Source organism: Elgaria multicarinata, chromosome 10, assembly GCF_023053635.1.
Source record: "Elgaria multicarinata webbii isolate HBS135686 ecotype San Diego chromosome 10, rElgMul1.1.pri, whole genome shotgun sequence".
Classification (NCBI taxonomy): domain Eukaryota; kingdom Metazoa; phylum Chordata; class Lepidosauria; order Squamata; family Anguidae; genus Elgaria; species Elgaria multicarinata.
Genome location: NC_086180.1, coordinates 48,080,362 through 48,097,243, shown reverse-complemented (window position 1 = coordinate 48,097,243; position 16,882 = coordinate 48,080,362). Strand labels below are relative to the sequence as shown.

General features: G+C 38.6%; 1 protein-coding gene across 1 annotated transcript in view; it reads right to left on the bottom strand.

Moving 5' to 3' along the window:
* The window catches only part of ARHGAP10 (Rho GTPase activating protein 10), a 136,254-nt gene that overhangs the window by 118,521 nt on the left and 851 nt on the right, over positions 1 to 16,882 (bottom strand). The gene's annotated exons all lie outside the window — the stretch shown is intronic.

Below are 16,882 nucleotides of genomic sequence, written 5' to 3'. Positions count from 1 at the left end.
AACATGTTTCTCAACGGTAGTATAAAAACAGTGGAGTTCTAAAACTACCGTTGACTAACATGGTTGCCGAACTGAGCCACTGTAGGATATCTGAAAACAAATGTGTCAAATAGATATGTTCATTAATCCTACTGAAACTTATTTATACTTGCTAAAGTAAACATTTACTTTATTTCAAACAACTCCCTCCTAATGATGGATTTCACTTCATTACAACTGATGAAAAATAGACTGAGTAAATTAGCAAATAACACAGGTAAGGCTCAGCAAAACAAAGCATTTCATCACCCATTTTATTTCCTACATAACTTTTTGTTTATTTTGAAACTGTGAACAACATACCCATTCATCTGTGCATCAGATTTCCCATTTGGAAACAGCTGCTAGTAACTTATTCAACCACCAATCCCTGCCTGCACATGCTCACATGCTTGCTGACTACATCATGTTGTGTTTCTGGCTGTCTTCTACTTTTGAATTAAGAGCACAACCAATTGTCACAAAATAAATGTAGTATATCATGTTGTTCAATGCATTTGTGCATAATTCCTGCAAAGATTTTAGTAGTGGACTTAATGCAACTTACTTGAAAGCAAAGTGACTGGCTCTTCAAAGAACAATATACAAAAAAATCACTGCTACTAATCTATGTTGTGGACACATGACTTCTACATCTGATTTTCAGGACTTAGCTACATCAGAACCAATTACCACATCAAGCCTGACAAGAGCCCTTGCAGGATCCCATGAATACTGCACTTAAAAATGCTTCAGAGCCAGCTACAAGCTGAACCTGGAAACTTTATCAAAGCCTGTATGTCCTGACAGACTTCACCATCAACAAATATGCAAATACTGTGATATTCAGATACTGATGAAGACTGTCTTTATAATAAAAGTGAGTCAACTGAAAAAATGCGTATCTATCTTTCTATCTATCTATCTATCTCTAAAGCGGTACAGGTTTCATTATGCAAGTTCAATTATGCAGAAGGCGTAGCTTCGTATTACTTTGATTTATATTTCAATTCTATGCACAGTTGTTTAGGAGTAAGCCCATTAAATCCAGTGAGAGTTCCAACTAAGCATCCATAGGATGGTCCTGTCCAACATATTTCTTCACTTCACTGTTTTAAAGTCAAAAGAGATAATTATATTGAATACTTTGCCACTCATGGTGGATGTTTATGAAATGTGTTGCCCTAACTAACAACCATTCACACAGTGACCCTGTTCAGATGACACACTAAGCCATGGTGGTTAAGCATTTTGAGCTAAACCTTATGGCTTAGTGTGTCATGTGAACCATGAGTGTGTCATGTGAATTATTCCTAATCATGTTGGCTACATAACCAGTTTAAACATGCTCACTAACCCTTTGCTGCAAAAGGGTTAGTAGCCTAACCATGGCTTAACATGTTTGAACAGGCTCAGTATGACTCTGTTACTCCAAGAGGGATAGAATAGTAGAGTTGGAAGGGGCCTGTAAGGCCATCGAGTCCAACCCCCTGCTCAATGCAGGAATCCATCTTAAAGCATACCTGACAGATGGTTGTCCAGCTGCCTCTTGAATGCCTAGTGTGGGAGAGCCCACAACCTCCCTAGAAACTGGTTCCATTGTCGTACTGCTGTAACAGTCAGGAAGTTTTTCCTGATGTCCAGCCGGAATCTGCCTTCCTGTAACTTGAGCCCATTATTCCATGTCCTTCACTCTGGGATGATCAAGAAGAGATCCTGGCCCTCCTCTGTGTGACAACCTTTCAAACAGAAATATGGATGATTTCCATATTTTAAGGGCTCGCTTTTCACGATGTATTCCAAACTGTAGCTATATGGATAATCAGGCTTGCAACTTAAGAGCAAAGAAAACAAAGGCTGAAATATATTTGCTTTTTACTTAAAGAATTGTCCTGTATTTGTTGCATATTAACATCTACACCAATATTAAGTAGACTAATTTAAAAATAAAATATAGCTAACAAATGACAGTCACATGAACTCTCTTGGATTGCTCCCTGGAGACTGTGACTTACAGTACTGGCAGTAATTTGGATTTTCTTGAAAACGTTGAATTGGAAAGTTTTCTGATGCCCTGAAGGCATTATCTGAAGGCATTATAACTTTTGTTTTTGATTCTGTGTATTTTTTGTTTGTTTTTGATTCTGTGTATTTTTTGTTTTAAGCCCTCCCACCTTTATAGTTGACCTACTACATGTATGTGTATTTAAGATATATTATTCCTAGCGATATTCACTTTAAAAAAGTTGATTACAATCTCGATACTGCCCAGTTTAAATAATGTTAGATTCATTCACTCTGTTACTAAGTTTATAGACAATACATTTTTAGATATTTTTCCCCCATGGAACATGTTCCATCACAGGAAATTTAACTATTGAACATCACTGACAACTGGTGCCAGCACGTACCTCCCACAAGTTCCATTTTAAATTTAAGTGTCCTGAACTTCCTGGGGCACATATGGCACAAAATGTAAAGTTTGGTTATTCCTATATTTCAAAGTTAATATTTTAAATTGTGAACAAGTAAATGCTAAGGGTTAAAAAATTAATAGACATTTTAATTAGCTCTTCATTAACAAATGGGGTGAAATGCACCTGGGCACTGCTTTAAAAACTTAATAAAACTTTTGTCTTAAGTCTTCCACAACTCTATATTCCATGTAGTCCTTAACCATGACGACGTGTGAATTGCATGTGATGTTTCAGAGGATCCATCCTCAGTTTAATGAAAATATATTTTAAAATTCAACCCTATTTGAATGACTGAGGCCACTGACAAGGTATTTCAGAGGATCCCCCCTCAATTTAATAAAAAAAATGTATTTTAACGTTCAACCCTATTTGAATGACTGAGACAACTGAAAAACCATACACATGTATTAGGTTTCCCCAGCCTGGTGCCCTGCAGGTGTCTTGGACTACAACTCCAATCAGCACCAGCCAGCATGGGCACTGCTAAAACCAAAAGAAAGAGCACATGTCATCACAGATGTATAAGCAATGACAGAAAATCTCAACAATTATGCATCTTGTCCTCATTTTATCTGCCCTGACCTGTTCATAAAGTTGTAAAATGTGATGATAGGGCATAGGCTGCTCAAGTAGTGTGCTATGGCTGCAAAGTCTGGGAGATTTCATGTCAACAACAGATCATAACTCACTGTTGTACTGTTTTGCTTGTGCAACTGTTTAATTATTTTATATGTACATTAATGGCACAATTTGTTATTACAAATTTAAAAAAAATGTGGAAGCAGACAGACACCAACACATAATGCATGTAGAGTTTTGCACTTGACATTATGCGGTATTATTGACCAGGATCATCAACTCTCTCTTTTTTAAAAAGGAAAATGGGAAGTCTTAATAAAGGTATTATTGTTATTAATTGTCATTATTGCAAAATGGTATGATGCTTAATAACTTCCACCAGGTATTTCATTTATATGGCTTTCTTGAGTGCATTTGACCCTGATACTGGATTGGTATAGTCACTTTTCTATCAGCAGAGAGTTAAACGGACTCATCAAACTATGTAAAATATCCTTACACCAAGAAACCCCATTTTGCATTGCTCCATTATCCGAGTATTGTGAAGTCCAGCGCAGTCTTTTATGACAATAACATTAGTCCCAAAGAAAGAGTAGCACCCCAGTACCCAAATCTGCTTCATTCCAGCCATTGGTCTACCTAGCCCAGTTGACTCCAACTCTCCAAGAACTCAAATAGAAGCATTTTCCAGCTTTGCTAAGTGAGCTTCTTAACTAGAGATGTTGGGGAATGAACCTGGGACTTTCTGCATGTGCTCCATTACTGAGCTAAGCTCCCTCCACTGCAGCTAAAGCAGTATGAAATTGCAAACCCTACATCCCTCCATGCCATTTGCCTACCCTACCTGAGAAAATGCATAGAATCAAGCTAAACGTCTCAATCATGGAACACTTTAATGCAAATAAGTAATTTTTGAAGCAGATTAATATGTTCAAATTAAGATTTAACCATTCTTTGCTTCAGTCAAAGAATTTAATGGACCCCAGAACTTCTGTTTATAATGGATACTGTTGTTTTTATGTTTTTGATGGTTTAAAATTTTGGATACTTTTTAAATGTTTACTGTTTTTAACTGTTGTAAACTGCCCAGAGAGCTTCGGCTACGGCGCGGTATATAAATGTAATAAATAAATAAATAAATTTGAGGCAAATACAAATTATAGCTCAAGCATAGAAATATCACAGAATTTTACTTAAGTACCAAGTCTGATTACTACATCTTCATTTAACACTAGAACAAAATACACTAATGTTGAACAAATATAGGGCACTGGTCAGGTAACTATTTAATGTTATTTAGTAATGAACTTTTATATATTTGTTTGTCACTTTAGCAGTTAGGGTAACATTAAATGTGGATAGGCAGATATGTTCTCCCTCTCTCAAAATACTAGAACTCGGGGTCACCCCATGAAGCTGATTGGTGGGAGATCCAGGACAAATAAAAGGAAGTACTTCGTCACATAGCGCGTAGTTAAATTATGGAACTCACTACCACAAGATGTAATGATGGCCACTGTGGCGTTACATCCCACAAGTCAGTTCCCAAATGTATGTCTGGCGTTTGTAAGTTTGTGGTTTTTAGAATGTTGGCCTGAGTGGGTGGAGTTAGAATGTCTTGGGAGGGGGAGGAGTGATATATAAGGGAATGACTATGGGGATTGAGAGAGCCTTTTGGTACTCTTAGAGCTCTCTGTGTGTTAGCTCTTGGGGTTTAGAGTACTTGAGTCTGGAGAATTTGAGGTTCAGTGTAGAGAGTGGTGTCTTTTGAGTGTGGTGTGCACATAGTTGATGTATATTAATCAATACTGATAATAAAGAAAGTTCAAGAGTGATTGTGTGAGAGAAAGGAAAGCGTGTATGTGAATGGGTGAAAGGATTGGATGAAAGGTTTCAAAAACGTTTTTAAATGTTTTATTTTGAAACAAAGCTTGTGAACTTTTAAAATAAATTTTAATTATTTTGTTTTTAACTACCACAAAAATCCCACGTATCTACTTGGCATTTATCATCTGAAGTTTATACATTTACATTATTTTATATATTGAAATCCTTCTCCATTTAACCCCTTTCTCTACATAGTTTGGAGGAAGGTGGTTTTTATCCCTCGCCTCAGGCATATCAAGCAGTGGTGCTTGGCTTGAGCAGGGAGTAGCCGCGGCCAGGCCTGGTGTTCAGAGCCTATGTCGTGGCAGCCACCAATTTGGATGGCTTTAAAAGGGGGTTGGATAAATTCCTGGAGGCAAAGGCTATCAAAGACTACTAGCCCTGATGGTTGTGTGCTATCTCCAGTATTTGAGACAGTAAGCCTGTGTGCAGCAGTTGCTGGGGAAGATGGGGTGGGGGAGGGTGCTGTTGCACCATGTCCTGCTTGTTCATCCCCTGGCCAATGGCTGGTTGGCCACTGTGTGAACAGAGTGCTGGACTAGATGGACCCTTGGTCAGATCCAGCATGGCACTTCTCTTCTTATCTGCCAGCTCATAGCAATTACTGGAAAAAAATGGTATAAATATTTGGGCAAACATATAAACTTTCTGCCATTTAAAGTATACTAGCAACATTTAAACACAATGTCAACGTTGTTTCAGCAACATCTAATAACTTAGAATATGGAGGCGAACTATAAAGCTTAAAACAATGAAGAGACTTGTAGCACCTTAAAGACCAAGTTATTTTAACATGGCATAATCTTCCATGGACTAGAGGCCACTTCATGAGACCCAACAATAAACAAAATGTATTAGCAGGGTTTTGACGTCTACAATAAGTGCATACATGACACCAGCTTGTTAAAATGTCAAGTGCTACCGTATTTCTTCGATTCTAAAGCGCCATCGATTCTAAGGCGCACCCCATTTTAGAGATGTTTATATGGGGGGAAAATATTCTGCCATGCATGGGGAGTAGATTGCAGGCAGGTAAGGGAAGAGATATGGGTGGGAGCCAACCGGGGAGCACGTGCAAGGGCCCGGAGGCTTTACCAGCTGCCACCACTTCTTGCAGGGAGCGGGAGGGTCCCGCCCGCTCCCCAGCCCAGCAACACACCTCCCGGGCGTCACCTCCGTCTTCCCGGCCGGCGCTGCTGTTCCTCCTCTGCTGCACAGAACCAGCAGCCACAAGAAGCCGGCGGCGCCCGCCCGCTTCACACAACCCTCTGCGAGCCCTGCAGCGCCCGCCCCAGCCCCATGCACAAGGCGAGGCGCGCACCAGGCCCGACCCGAACGGAGCCGCATAGCCATGCCCACTAGGCCCAACCGGGCCGGCTGTGCTCGTGGTGCGGCGGGCGGGGCCCGCTTAGTGCTCGGAGCTCTGTTGGTGTGTGTGTGAGCCCGGTTAGCTATGGGGAGCACAAATAGGCCCAGGGCAGCCGCAGATCGTCGCTGAGGCCCCCAATCAGGCCAAGCACATTCCTCAGCCTACATGGTGAGCGCAGAGCTGCTCAGGTGCTCAACAAGCCCTTGAGCCGCCTGGGCATCGAGAGCAGGGTGGAGGGATAACAGCGCACTTTGCAGGTGATTCTAAGATGCCATCGATTCTAAGGCGCAGCCCGTTTTTAGAGATGTTTATATTGGGGAAAAAGTGTGTCTTAGAATCGAAGAAATACGGTACTTTGGAACATTAACACATATAACCTGGACTTACATGAATAGTCCTCTCTGAGGTCAATGTAGGTTCACATGACTATATGCCCAGAGAGAGAGAGAAAGAGATTTGAAGGAACTACAAATAGGACATATGACAAAAATAAAAAGAAAGAAAGAAAATGAAACATATGCCTCACTGATTCCCTTCCAGGCTCTCAATTCTCCCCATGAGGATTCACATCATCTACACTTTGCCAGGACTTGAATAACAAAAGAAATGCAGCATGAGAATAGAAAGCTGTATATCCCCTTCCCTGCTCTACCTTGCTAGAAGCTGGAATATTAAAAAGCTCCAGATCGCATTCTCAGTACCAGAGTCTCTGCTACTGTAATTGCAACAGGACTCATTCTATGTACCATATTTCTTCGATTCTAAGACACAATTTTTCCCCATATAAACATCTCTAAAAACGGGGTGTGTCTTAGAATCGTGGGTGCAATTATTATTCTTAGAATCAAAGCTTTTTTTCTGTTGGTGGTACTGAAATTAGTGTGCGTCTTAGAATCGATGGTGTCTTACAATCGAAGAAATACAGTATATGTATGTTTCTCAAGCATCATTTGTTTTTTAAGAGAGAGGCTCTCAGGCCTGAGCTACATATGACAACAGCAGACACGCACGCATCCTTAAACTCAGATTAACACCATTATTAGTCTATGAAAGGTGGGGTGCTATTTAAAGAGCCAAAAGAGCAGATTTATGAAGGTGTAGACACTGCTTTTTCCTATGTAGCTCCTCTCCCAAGGCAGTCTTCTTCCAGCCAGGCTCACTTCTGGTAATGGAGTCAAGCTGGGATAAAATTCCTGAAGCAAGAGTCTACAGAGAACAGGGAGAGGTTTTTGGCACTCCCCCTGTGCATCTGTTTTGGGCCATTTAAACTGCAACCCCATCCCATTTTACATGTGAATGGAACAAATACGTTTAAAGGATGCAGTTCTTTTACCATCATGAGTTGTTTGGGCCTCAAGACAGAATAAATATCACTGGCGACTAGGAATGGTCAGGATAATTTTTCTAAGTTTAGAGAAATAAACAAATGCACCACATTTATTTATTTATTTATTTATTTATTTATTTATGTGTATATGCTAACTTTCTCCCAAATGGCACTGAAGGCTGCTTAACAAAATTTCATAATTCCACTTAATCTTGGGATTCTTTGCTATATTAAGAGCGATTTACAATTCATCCAATCAAAACAATTTAAAAGAATGCAAGCTGCACAGCTTAGAAAGAATGAATTTAAAACCAGAATGGGCCTTTTGTGCTTTAAATCAGAGAATTGTTACAACTCAATGCATATTTTAATATGTCAATAGAAATTAAATTGAAATTGTAAATAAACAGAAGGTAAGTCAATAGGGTGAGACATGTATCACAACTAATGTAGATTCTTTCTGGACTGAAGGTCACCAAGCTCCAGAGGTAGCCAAGCTCATAGATTACACCTAATGATTCAGGACAGTGAAATCCCATAAAGACTGTGAAGAGCTACAAAGATTATTTTCAGACTGGATAGATAGGAAACGAAGGGGTAAATGATATTCAATGTATATAAGTGTAAAGGGAGGATTTGTTAATTTTATTTATTTATTTTGCTAATTTCACACATATATACTAAGAGTACATCTGTGATTGAAATAGCAGTGACACTTGAGGAAACAGATCTTGGGGGCATCGTAGACAGCTCAATGTCAGCTCTATGATGCAGTGTGAAAAAGGCAAATTCTGTCATGCTGAGATTTATTAGGAAAGGAAGTGAAAATAAAACTGTCTGTATCTTAATGCATTTATATAAATATATGATGCAATCACATTCAGGATATTGTGTACAGTTCTGGCTACCCCATCCCAACACAAATAGTGGGTCATATGAGCTCACTGATCCACAAATTACTAATATAAGTCATATCAGCAGAAACAAAGGCAGCCATGTTGGCCATATGAAAAAAATCAAAAATTAATGTAGCACATTATCTTTGAAAGGCCAATTCAACAACAACAACAACAACAACAACAACAACATGCAAGCTTTCAAGTTCTCCTGATCATTTCACAAAAGCTTGCACATTTTTGGTGACCTTTGAATTCACCCCAAAAAGGGTATTATATTACAAAGATTTTAACATCTGATGATTTGTCTTCAGCTGGATCCTAAACTGAGCTGCAAGCCAACCTAAGTTAGACTGGAAGGAGGAGAAAGTTGAGGGAGAAAGAGCGAGAGAAACAGAAAGACAGATATACATAGTAAAACAAAAAAGGGGTCTCATTTAGCTGGTCAGTGGTAAAAAGGAGTACAGCCTGAAAAGGTTGAAAACTAATTGCTCTAGAAGAACTGTATAAATATTATTGAGCACTGAATTTACAGTCTGCTCTGCTACAGTAGAAGAGAACATTGAAAGAGAGAGCCTATTTCTCGAAGTCCACACAGTCTTGCATGTCTGTTAAATTTTGAGATGAAGACGCTCCATGCCGTCAAATCATCCACTTTTGATGAACCAGTTTCCTCCACCCACTGTCTTGTCGAAACATTAGCAACACCTACTGAATGAATAGATGTGTGAGATTTAAAAATAATCTGAAATGCTAAAATAGTACTTCTGAAAACAGTGATTAATAATAGTTGAACATCCTCAAAATAACTGGTACACATGAAATCAAGGAGACTAATAGAAAGGTAGGATATAAATAGGAAATGACAATTATAATGGACAGGGAAGGTAATTATTCTATACAGAAAGGAAGTGTGTATCTATTAGCCACCATCAACTATTGACAAAGTAAATATCAAAATGGCTCCACCTAAGGACCTACACTTACCACTTCTAAGATTCCAAACAGATCCACTCATTCAGTGATTCAATCTGAAAGCAGCTGTTCACATCTCTCTCAATCATGTCACTAATAATAGTTTTCAGGAAGCAACATTCCAATGATAGCAACGATTAATAACCTCATGACATGGGGGTCAATAATTAGGAAGCTCAAATGAGTAAGAAAGCACAGCTCTTTCCATATTAGAACAAACCTAAACCAATCATTTCTAAAAGATGTATTAATCTGCCCAAATTCTCCTTAAAGAGGGATACTAAAAAAGTTGCCAAATTCTCCTTTTGTTTTTACAGTAGGAAGCAAACAGTTGGAGAGGGAATGACAGAGCGTATGCTACAAATAGGAAGCAATGGGTAGAGGAGAACTTGCCTTGCGCCTGCAACAAAAAAATATATTCAAAATACTTGGATCAGGACAGAAACCATAAAATGAGAAAGTTCATGCAAGCAACTTTGTTTACAGAAGAATAAGAACAAGAATGCAAACAAATCTAGATGGAACTGACTTAGCTCTTTTTATTTAGTTAGTTAGTTAGTTAGTTAGTTAAATCTGTTTTTCCCCTCCCCGTTTTGTTAAAAGAGAGATATTCCTAAAAATAACTATGGAATACTTCACCCCTACCAGAAAAAAGGGGAGAAATGCTTAGAGGAAACAATGTCATTCAATTTCCACTTAGCAGCTATTATGCTGTACATATACAAATACTTCACTGCCTCTGAAGGCTTAGACTGCAATCCTGTGCACTTTTATCAGGGCATGCAAATTACTTCTGAGTAAGTGTGCACAGAAACAGACTACAGCTCATTCTCCAAAGTATAACAATTGAGTTAGAAGACATTTTCCTATGTAAATGAAAAACCAGTTTGATCATCTCAAATGTGTGTATTAACACTATCTATGAAACACAGATATTCACCTGATCAAAATAACTGTTCTAGTCTGCCCAGTAACTATCAAGTCTTGCTTTAATCTATCAGTCATGGACATCTCATTTTTGTTTGCTATGTTGGCCTGGTTCACATGACATGCCAGGCTCACCATGGGTTATTTAACCCACAATGAGTCGTAGTGAATGCTGGGCACCATTTTGAATATCCAACCCCCCAATGGGGTTGCAGTGTGTCATCCAAACCCAGCCATTGGTGTTGTACAAGGGTTAAATAACCCTTGTTTTGTTGTAGAGTTATCCTCATAAAAACCCAATAGCTGAGTTCGGACAATACACTGCAGCCCCATTGGGGGTTACATATCCAAAATGTTGCCCAGCATGCACCACAGGTGGGCAACATGGATTTAAAAACTTATGGTGAGCCTGGCATGTCATGTGAACCAGGTCGCTAGTTCTGTGGGGATGGGGTTTCACTGAGGAAGAGTAAATCATAAAGGAGCAATGCTGGAAAGAACAGACCACCAAACTATTCAGTGCAACCTCCCAAACTGTCATGGAAGCTATCATAAGACTAACACTATATGAGAATATTTTACATGTTTATTCTCTATAGGTGAAAAAAAGGAAAGCATTCAAAATATATATGCAGTGCAACAAATTGTTACAAGGCTGTAAAGATGAAAAGTGTAGATGAGTAATACTCTATTATAAATTATTATGGTTTAGTGGTCAGTTTTGCACCATTGTTTAAGAAATATATGAAACTTAATTTAAAACACTGATTTAAATCAGCTTTTTTTCTTGCTGATCTAAATCAATCCACCCTACTCCCTTTAATGACACTTAAGGAACAATCCTATGTCCCCCAAACAGCATCTTGGAGTAGACAGGAGTAGACAGGTTTGTGGGCTCCAAGGTTGGAAACAAGGCTTTGACCTCAGAGCCCCGAAAACACAATCCCCTTCCCATTGTAGCCAGCATGGAGAGAGAAAAAGGAGGCATTTCCAAGGACAGGGAGGGCAGAGACTGGGGCATCAGCCATATGATATTTCCTATGGCCACCTCAGCATCCCTCCATCCCCCCCACAAAGCGCCACTGCTAGATGGGTGAAATCATCCATCTAGCAGAAATGCAGGGCAGAAATGCAGCAAAAAATGCAGGGCAGAAATGCAGCAAAAAATGCCTCCACGCTCCAGCTGCCCTGCATTGGATATTCAGTAGCCTCCGAGTTCAGAGACTGCCAACTATTTTCATGGGATTGTGCCCTTAGGGTTCACCAGTATGTAAATATGCAATACATGACTGCTTGCCTCAGTAATATTAATCAGATATTTTCTGTTAACCACTGTGAAGGAAAGTGTGATTGAGGATCTGTTGTTCTTAAAATAGTATCTGACCCTTCAATGAACTTAGAAACTCAATATACCACTGAAAATGTGCAAGAGGGGACACTGGGTCAGAAATTCAGGCTTTTTAAATGTAACCCCCACCCATATCGCTCAATAGATAGTATATATTCAATGTGGAATCCTATATATATCTACTCAGACATAAATCCCATTATGCTTATAATGGTGCTTATTCCCAGGTAAGTGGGTTTAGGATTGTAGCCTTATAGTTTAGTCCTTAAACAATTAACCTACGACTAAATACATAATCAAGCTAAATGATTTTTTATTTTATTTTTATTTTTTAAAAAAGACCAGTTCATGACATATTTGTGGATTACAAAATGCTAACTCAGCCATCTGACAAAGAAACAATGCTTCATGACTGAGAGTTAAAGCGAACAATCCAGTTGATGCTCTGGGCACAGCAATATGCACAACCAACTTTCAGTATATGTGAGGGAGCCAATGTGAGAGGAGAGGTTAGGAATTCCATGGGCAGGTGTGAGTATTTTTGGAAAATTTTCAAATGGAAAACTTTCTGATGCCTATTTTTTCAAACATTTTTTCAATAAAAATTTTCCAATATGCAACTACACTTAGTGTGTTTTCAATGTTATATTCAAACAAATTAAAAACTTTACTTGCTTGACATTACTAATTCGTTTCACAAAACAATGAATTTTAAGGGGGGAGAACCACCCCACAACACTGGCAAAAGAGGATACAGCAAGGGAACAGAAAGATTCCATAAGGATTTAAAAGTATTTTGCCTTTTTTAGATAGGATAAACATTCGCTCAATTTTGAAAAATATTCAATAATACTAAATAATATTCATGTACAGTAGTATCAGCATCCATTAACAATTTCAATAATAAATTAGTGCAAAATAGAGAAAAAGCATGTTGCTTTATATTAAGTTTCTCCTGATAATAAGGTAAAGTCCACTAGAAAAGTTCCAAAATAAAAGTTAGTAGTATATAATTGCGGATTCACAACTATAACATTCTTTTTTGTTGTTTATTCGTTCAGTCGCTTCCGACTCTTCGTGACTTCATGGACAAGCCCACGCCAGAGCTTTCTGTCGGCTGTTGCCACCCCTAGCTCCCCCAAGGTCAAGTCTGTCACCTCCAGAATATCATCCATCCATCTTGCCCTCTTCCTTTTGCCTTCCACTTTCCCTAGCATCAGCCTCTTCTCCAAGGTATCCTGTCTTCTCATTATGTGGCCAAAGTACTTCAGTTTTGCCTTTAATACCATTCCTTCAAGTGAGCAGTCTGGCTTTATTTCCTGGAGTATGGACTGGTTTGATCTTCTTGCAGTCCAAGGCACTCTCAGAATTTTCCTCCAACACCACAGTTCAAAAGCATGTATCTTCCTTCGCTCAGATTTCCTTATGGTCCAGCTCTCGCAGCCATAGGTTACTACGGGGAATACTATTGCTTTAACTATGCGGACCTTTGTTGTCAGTGTGGTGTCTCTGCTCTTAACTATTTTATCAAGATTTGTCATTGCTCTCCTCCCAAGAAGTAAACGTCTTCTGATTTCCTGGCTGCAGTCAGCGTCTGCAGTAATCTTTGCGCCCAAAAATACAAAGTCTGTCACTGCCTCCACGTTTTCTCCCTCTATTTGCCAGTTAATCAAGCTGGTTGCCATAATCTTGGTTTTTTTGAGGTTTAACTGCAACCCAGCTTTTGCACTTTCTTCTTTCACCTTTGTCATATTTTATTTATCTCCACAACAATGTAAGTGCACAGTAAAACCCCTGTCAAACATCCCTTCCTCATTGCATACATTCTTTGGATTGCCTGCAGTTAAGCTACAGACTTCAACAGAGTCTTAACCAATGCTTTATCTCCTTGAATCCAGAACCGCTTCCTGTTGTAAACTGATTACTGTCCCTACCCCTAAGATACTATAAGACAAGGAAAGAAAAGCAGAGAGGAGCTTTATTTAACTTGTTCCTTTCTAGTTTGTGAGCCTACACCAGAAATTAACCAAGTGCTTCTATCCAATTCTTCTGCATTTATGAGGCCAGAAATTTGCTTTCTGTAAAACAAATATAATCATGAAAGTTGAGGTAGATGTCAGATACTGCACATGCCTCATATCTGGTCAGATACAACAAATCATGGTATGAATACCATACCTCCTGTTTTAAGCAAGTTTTTTCTTCTCACTCGAATGGAACAAGCATTCTATTCAATAGTAATTCAATAGTAATTTTCTGGTTATTATTTTGTTGGCTTCTATCCAAGTACTACGGCTCTATGTTGAAGAATCAGCATCCATATGTAATCATTCTGAAGAGCAATTTCACTATATCAGATTATGCTTGCACAGTAATGGCACTATATTTGAAAAACATTCTTTCCCTACCCACTGAGAGAGGGGCTTGCCCATGTATTGTGGAAGCCAAGGGTATTCAAGATGTAGTTCTACCTAATCCTTGAGTATATTCAAAGATACGCAAGATGTGACAGACTGCAGAAATTGTTGTGCCTTAGCCACATAGCTGATCAGTCAAGAGAAATAAGGAATGTCACACTACTAAGACACGGATGGCCCACTACTACTGTCCACAAAAATGTTACATCCCTTCCCCTTAGTGTGCAGTTATGGTGCACCTAAAATAGAAGTATTTCTAGAGGGAGGGGGGATTAGGAGTCTGGTGTTCATGGAGTAAGAAATAGAATAGATCTTGAAGGATACTGGCCATTCAGACATAACAGCATTATAATGTTTATGTGAACAAACCCCAAGTAGTTTTGGCCCCATGCTCTGTATCCACTTCCTTGCCTTACATGCAATCTCTGATCCTTGCTCAAGACAAAAAAAATAGTTGTCTGGTTCATGCAAATAGCCACAGTATTATTTGTGCTTGTTTGCAAATGAAAATTGCAAACCAGGGGAAGTATCTAAACCAGAGGACCTACCACTAGTGCAATGAGAACCTAGCAGTTCCCAAAGCAATAGGAAATGAGCTTAGGTCACTGGAGCTAACACTTGCAGGAAACACCAAAGAGACCACAAAATAAATATCCCAAGCTTAAATATCCCATTTTCTCTACATTATTGTAAGGCAAACAAGATAAACACTGAACAGTGATTGAGTAATTCAACATATAGTATTATTCATAGTGAGTCCACTGCTACAAAATACCACCCATCACCCAACAAATTTATAACAATTAGCATAATGTTACAGCAAAATTATGTTTTCATTCCAGTCCCATTTTTGTTGTTGATTTAGAGCTCAACCCTACAGTCAGCAAACAGTGAAAAGATCTGGCTACAATAGCTGCTATCATAGCTGAGGACTGCAAGTTGTGGTGTTGAATCAACTCAGCACAACACCCAGGATGTTAAACCTGCACAACTGCAATGGTGCAACTGCGCCTCACATAACTCAAAAGTGGGCAGAAATAGGGTGTGGTGGAAACTCAGGACAAGAAAATGAAAACGCTAAAGTACAATCAACAGGGTCAGACCCCTGCCCCAAACTCTTAAACTGGTTCAATGCTGCAAGGAGGAAACCTAACCATTAACTCAAATATGACCATCAAGGCCCATAACCCATAAAAAAACTTGGTTTTTTAGGCTCAAAGTTTTTGAAGTTGTTATAGTGCTTTTAAATGTATGGGTATATTGTATGTTTTTCTGGTTTTTAATTTTTGTATATTGTTGTTAAGTGTCTTAATATTATGTAAGCCACCCAGAGAGCTTCGGCTATGGGGCAGTATACAAATGCAATAAATAACAATAAATAATAATAACCTTGATATCTCAGAATACACTGATGAATACATTCAGAATGTAAATATCAATTCCATGTCAAACCAAGATGCTCTGGATGACTACTAGAAATAAAATGTCAAGAAACTTGGCTTGCCCTGGTGCAACTTCTGATGGACACCCATTGGATCATGATGTTAATGCTCTCTAAAAATGCAAAGAAAGAGGCTATGTACACCTAATTTTATTTTGCTCTTTGGTATAAGTTTTTTATACATTAGAAACTGATGCTATGTATAGGATATTTTGATTTCAGTCATCCACTTGCACAACAATCAAGGTTGCTAGGGTAGTTTCCCACAAATTAAAAAACTGAAATGTGGTACAAATATACCCCAAGAACACAACTTTACTGTGACATAGATAAGAATCTGTCTCAATATAAATGCATGGAACCCAAGATTTACACACACTGAGAGTTACACAGCTAGAAAAATAGCATGATACATCCATGACTTAAAATAATACACAACTGATTATATACACTGACATATGGATCTTACAAGGGTGGGAAACTTATTGCCTTCCAGATGTTTTGCCTACAATTTCCATCATCCCTCACCACTGGCTGTAGTAGTTAGGTCTGATGGGAACTGTAGGTCACAACACCTAGAGGGCCACAAGGTGCCCACTCTGATCTACATGCACTAAAATCATTGTGGCTTAGGCAGCTGAAGACAAGAATTTTTGCCGATTGATTGAAATCTATATAATCTGTTGAATTCCTCCATAACATGATTTGGTTCCAGAGCTTATTAATATATTATGCTTATTTAGGTATATCTGTGGTCAAAGCACACTAAATTCATAATAAATTAATGATGTTTATGAATTTCAAACACAAAGTTACATTAGACATACACTTCTAAAACTCTATTTAAATCAATAGTGCTTCATGACCATTGGTGAAATAACAAAAATATGCAAAGATAAAACAAGCCACAAAACCCATAATAAAATCACACTGTGCATACATATCAGCATCCTAAACAGTGGTTACAAGAGGCCTGAATGACAACCAGGAATTACAACTGTGGGGATTTTGGTTTTGTAAGCAAAATAAACACAGAAATTTGGAACTAGACATTTGGAATTTAGAATTAGTCACTACACTTGAAGTATGGTTAAACTAATTTATAATACTTCATTTGTTTTTTTATACTTCCTAAGAAGAAGAGGCTGTGAAATGTTATCTGCTAGAAGACTTCCCAGTTGTAACTGATGCCACTAAAAAGGTTGGTACGCAAGATCATGC